Raw genomic sequence first — 6,015 nt, forward strand, 5'->3', positions numbered from 1 at the left:
CGGTCTCTCCTTCCTTCATGTTGAAGTTCTCATAATGCCCGATTAAGAAGGCAATTTTCCCAAGTCTAACATCCTCAATGTCTTCAATCTTCATAGTTGATTCGAAGAGCATCCTACATTTCTTTGTGGTCTTAAAGCTGCAAAACTTGTTATATTCAACTCTAGTTAAAGCACAAGTTAGAGTATACTAGGCTTTATTGTTGAGCCTATGAACTGTGTAGTCCTCTTAAGTTCATTCAGCTTCTGGCCTAATGAACTCAATCCATTAATTATACGAGTAACTAAAATTATTAAAACAATTTATCATTTTTGCATCATCTCAGAAGCTTGATAGTGATCAAGGTTATGTCTAGAAAAAAGTAATTCAAAACTTAGTTGAAAGTTGAAAAGTTAGTTGATAGTTTAAAATTGTTAAATTATCTAATTGCATCATAAATGTTTGGTAAAATCATTTGTTGAAGTAACTATAAAAATATAAAAATATAAATAAACATATTTATATGTTTTTATATAAATTTTAATTTTATTTTAAAATATATATTTGAGGTGGCAAAATCATTTTTTTATAATTTGTTTTAATTACATTTTTTTACTTTCAATTTTTTTCAAATATTGTATTATACTTTTCATTTTATAATATATCTTAATATGTTTATAATAAAATTTAAAATAAGTTATGAAAATAGTATATTTTTAAGTAGACACCATACTTTTATTATGTTAATTAATGTAATAGTTACACTGTCTTACAGTATAATGTTTAAAATATTCAGTATAACATAAAAAAAATCATATCATCTATTAATATCAATATGATGTATAATGTAGGAATAATAAAACAAATATTGTAAATAGTAACGTTGTTAAAATAAAAAAGCAATATAAAACATCAAGATAATAATTAGAAGGAAATAAAATAAATTTATTATCTATCAATATCTTATGTAATAAAAATGTAAAAATAAGAAAGTCCTATACTACTTAAAAAATATAAAAACAAAAAAATACACCTTAATTATTAGTGGAAGAAGAAAAAGAATCTTACTTAGAAAAGAGTAAAAGGAAATTTAATAAATATTTTAACAAAAAAGAAGAATAGATATAAAAAAAATTAGAGGTTAGTATTTAGCATTTTAGAAAACGCTACATGAAGTTAGAGTATGTTAGACAAGATATTTTAATTAATTTTTAACTTTTTTTTTCTAGTTGAAAAGTTTGTGTAATTGTTCTATTTAAGGTAAAAGTTTGTTATTTTTATCTTTTATGTAATTTTATATTTTTCAGCTATTTGAATAGATAATGATATCAAACACTTATGATTCAATAAGATAATTTTCAAGTGTAACATTCTAATTTTCCATGTGTATATGGTAGACAATGTTACTGTTTTGTTGTGTGATTGAGTAGTGTTTTTTACTATTGAAATGGTAAAAAATGAGATATTACCATAGAATATCTAAGCATGGTCAAGCTCCTAAGTTTTGAAACTAAAGTTTAGAAAAAATAAGGATAATTCAGAGAAAATTATTTGGTCAAATAATGATAAACTCATTAATGGCCAAGATGTTAATAATTTAATTTTGGTTTGAAAATATAAACAGAAGCTTGAAAGAAAATTAGTAATTAATGTAAGTAAAGTTTAAAATTAAGTGGGGATAATTAAAGTTGATTAATGGTGGTCTAATTTTTATAGAATTATAAAAGGGGTACTTATGTCATAAGAGTTCAAAGTGAATGATATTTTCGTAAATGACTATACAAATAGTTTAAAAATAAATTTGTAGTTTAATTAGTTGGTGACTAATTAAAATGTCTAATTATATGATGTAGAATAATTAAAATAAGTTAGAGTTGTAACACCCTGAAAAATTACAACTCAAACTGACAGAGAAAACTTTGTGTTGTGTCATTTGTTCATGTATGAATTTAATTTTAGTAGTTATATGTTTTTAATCATAGAATTTTGTGCTATGTATATATGTGTGTGTGATTGATTTAGTAATTTTTGGCAGAAAAACAAAAATTGTTTGAGTTAAATTTTCATTTATGCAAGAATTATATTGTATATTGAGTCACTATGTAATTTATCTCTATGTGAGTAGATTTTGTGTGAGGTTTATCCTAAGTACACATATTACTAGGGCGGTTAGCACAATAATAAAAAAAATTAGCACAATAATCAAGGTGTTTAAGATAGAATTTAATAGTTTTGGTGAAAAGCAAAAATACTTATTTTTGGCAAAACTCTACTTTAGCCTTTTTAAGTAAAAATTTCAAAAGTGAAACACACCACATTCAGTAGTGATGTACACGTTTTCCATGGTTGAGCAAGGGTCATTCATGATTCAAAATTGAGTGATTAAGATAGGCCTACACCTTAATCCAATGGACCAACTCTAAGCTTCTTTTATAAGTTCATTTAGACTATCAAACTCACCATTCATGCTCATTCTTCCTCTTCTTCATGAGCTGGTCAAGAACGAATGAGATGCCATTTCCACTCTTCTTCCAACTCATTTTTGACCTCTATCTTTAACTCTAAGCTTGATTTTCACTTCATTCTCTTGCTTTATTCTCACTTGTAGTTTCAAATCTTATTTTTGCACTCTTGAAGGTTGAAAACTTGAATCTAAACTCTCTCATTCTTCCTTCTAAATTTCATGGAGACTAAAAAAAGGTAACATGGGTCTCTCCAACTCTTGAACCTTATGCTAGTTGTTAAACTTCCTTGAACATGTTGTTGTATTGAAACTTTTGTCATTGCCGCCCTTTTTTGGATCTGTGTGCTGAGCTATTTTCTTTGAGTTCTTGATGCCAAAAATGAGTTCTTTGAATGTTAAAACATAGGGTTGGCCTTAAATTTCACTTAAATCATAGTTTTCTAGCAAAAGTTATTAATAAAACAAGTTTTAGAACATTTTAGTGAATAAAATGTCACAAAAATAATTTGGCAGTGAGAACTGTATGGACTAGTTTTATTAAAGTTTTGACCTCAAAAATGAGTTTATTAGGTGTGGAAATATAGGGTAGCATATAAGATTTGTGAAAAATCGATTCCTAAAGCACCGAGAGCATTGAGAATAAGTTAAGAGCGAACCTTTGTAAAACTAAGCAACATAGTGATTTTAGACAATAAATAGCTTAACATTGGAAACCCTACATTTGGATAAAGTTACCTTGGAATTATTTATTTTTGGAACTATTGATTTAATTGTTATATGATTGCTGAGATAAACTCCAAACTTTGATGATTGATTGCAAGCTCTTAAACTATGATGATTTTTCTGTTATACATTCTTTGAAAGGCTTGTATATTATAATTGTTGTTGTTGTTGAATGATAAGACCGACAAAGTGTGAACTTCAACAATTATATATGTGTCATGTGAATTTATATTTTGTTATATATATTTGTATATTGTCATTTTATATATACACGTTGTGGTTTGGGTCCGGGGGTGTCCGACCCTCGACAAATTGTTTGCTATAATTTCTGGATGATTGTATTCCAGTCGTTGTGTTGTCCACAAATCTACTTGTTCTTTTTATTACTTTAGAGATTTAGATTGATTTCCTGAGAGTAATACGTATGTTTGATCCTCGCCTCGATTTCTTATTGGATGAATGTTTGATTATGTTTGTCGTACACATCACGAGGGCTACACACACAACGTGACGACAAGAGCAAGAGGACCAAAGGAAGAGTTAAGAACCAAATGTTCTATGTCATCCATGAATGGTGAGGTTGCATCAAGCAAGTGGATCATGGACAAAGATACACTAGGGTGTAGTGGACAGAGAGATTCATGGGATTTAGGGGAATTAGCGAGTGATGACTCATTTGGCATGGGGATGTTCACAGACCTCACATTGTTATTCCTAATTGGCTCTCATATTATACTTTTTGAGTTGGGAGCTTGGGGATCAGTGTACGATGTATCCGTATGTGGTGATCACTCCCGATTGTCATTCATATGAACATAATTATGTAAGAACATCATGACCTAGGAGGCTTGGTGGCAATGGGTGATCCCTATAGTGAAATAAGTGGAATAGTCATATGCTTAGGACGCGAGAGTCTTGTTTGCTTAGACAACCACACATAGTGGTTAAGTAGATTTTATGTTATGGTGTTGTTTGTTGTTTGAGGAGCGGAGGACTTACCCCTACAACCAACAACTTTTAGGGTAAGGAGATGTCAATGAAGTCATGCCCCTGCGAGCTTGGTGTAGTAGGTAGACAGAAAGAGTGTGATCATGTTGGGAGACACACATGTCAATTTACATGAGCCACACTTTGGTGCACATGGCATTGATAGATAGACTAGATTTCATGCCCATCACTATCGATCACCATCGATACTATTACATTCCGTGGGGATTTACGTCTTGCCGGTGACTATAGTGGTTTGGAGACATAAGTTTTTATCTTGGTATGGAAGTGCCTCATGATGCTCAAGAATTTGAAATGACCCCAGTGAGGTTTGATGCTAGAAGTAATGTCCTAAGTTGGAGATTTGAGTTAGTACATCTTGTGTAGGTCACTGAGGATCGAGGAGATCACACATTGATATGACACCTGACGAGGAGGAAGTGTATCGCGAGCTTTTGAGATCTAGAGCCTTCATCTGAGGAGGAGGATTGATTATCTTCGTGTGTTTATACCTTAGGCGTAGTTTAGTACTTTTAGTCGGGTAGTAATATACTTTGATCCTAGATCCTTTTTGATATTTTGATGTATTTTGAGGGGTGAGATCTTCACTAAAAATGTTTTTTTTTATGTAACAAATGTGTATCAATCATTTAAATACTTTTACAGTTTGGGTTGTATCCAAATTTCTTCTAGTGTGAGACTATTTATTTGCTTTATTTGCGTACAAAGGCATCATATTATAAACCTAAGTTCATTTATTTACAAATTTAATATTGTGATGTGAAAACTTTCATTTTTCAAGCAACACACTTATTTTACTTTATTTTATTTCATCTAATTTATAAAAAGAAAATTGATGAGATACTTTGCCAACTTAGAAATAGAAATTAAGAGTAAATGACACATTTCATAATATTTATTATTTAAATAGTTTTTGAAGCAAATTTTTGGAAAAAGAATTTAAAGTGTTACATAAAATATTGACTAGCTAGTTTTTAAGCTTTTAAGCTTCCAATTAGTTTTGTCAAACATAACCTTTAGGTAGGTTTCAACTACCGGTTGGTTTTTAAGCTTCCAACTAGCTTTCTAGTTTATAGGTAACTTCTTAGTTAATTTTGTCAAACATAACCTTAGAAAGTGTTTGGCAAGGCATTTTAGTTATCTTCTAACTTTTTTACTTGCTAAAAAACTTGTTTGATCATTTCGCAAACAAACTTTTTAATATAGTTTTTAGCATTTTTAGAGACTCTACTTGAAATAATATTTTATAAAACTCTAGTTTCTAACTTCTAGTTTTTATATTTATTTTCTTTTTGTCCTTGAACATTTATTAGATTTCTTTTTTAATCTTTTCTATTTAAGGTAAAATTTTATAATTTGTACCCTTTTTTTTTTACATATGATAGGGTTTTCTCATTTTTACCTTTTTATTATATATGATATTGAAAGTGATATATAATAAGTTTATGTAGTTTTCTTTTTATTTATGGGTATTTTATAAAAAAAAAAGTTACAAGTGTTTAAAATTACTTTAATACTAAAGTTGTAAATATTATAAAATATATTTTTATCAAGAAAATCAAATTAAAATTTGAATAAAAGCATTACATAAATATGTCTATTTGCACAATTTTATATTTTTCTGCTAGTTCAACAAATAATTTTACTCAATACTTATGATTTAATAAGATAATTTTAGTTATCAACTAACTAGCTTTCAGCTAATTTTTATATTATTTTTCCAAACATAATTTTACAAAACACAAGAAACTACTAGCAAATCTAATTGTTTACCAAATGGTTAAATAAGTTTTATAATTAGTAAAAAAGCTAAAGTTAGCTAAAATAACTTGGCAAATTTAAA

This window comes from Glycine soja, chromosome 15 (assembly GCF_004193775.1).
Source record: "Glycine soja cultivar W05 chromosome 15, ASM419377v2, whole genome shotgun sequence".
Lineage (NCBI taxonomy): Eukaryota > Viridiplantae > Streptophyta > Magnoliopsida > Fabales > Fabaceae > Glycine > Glycine soja.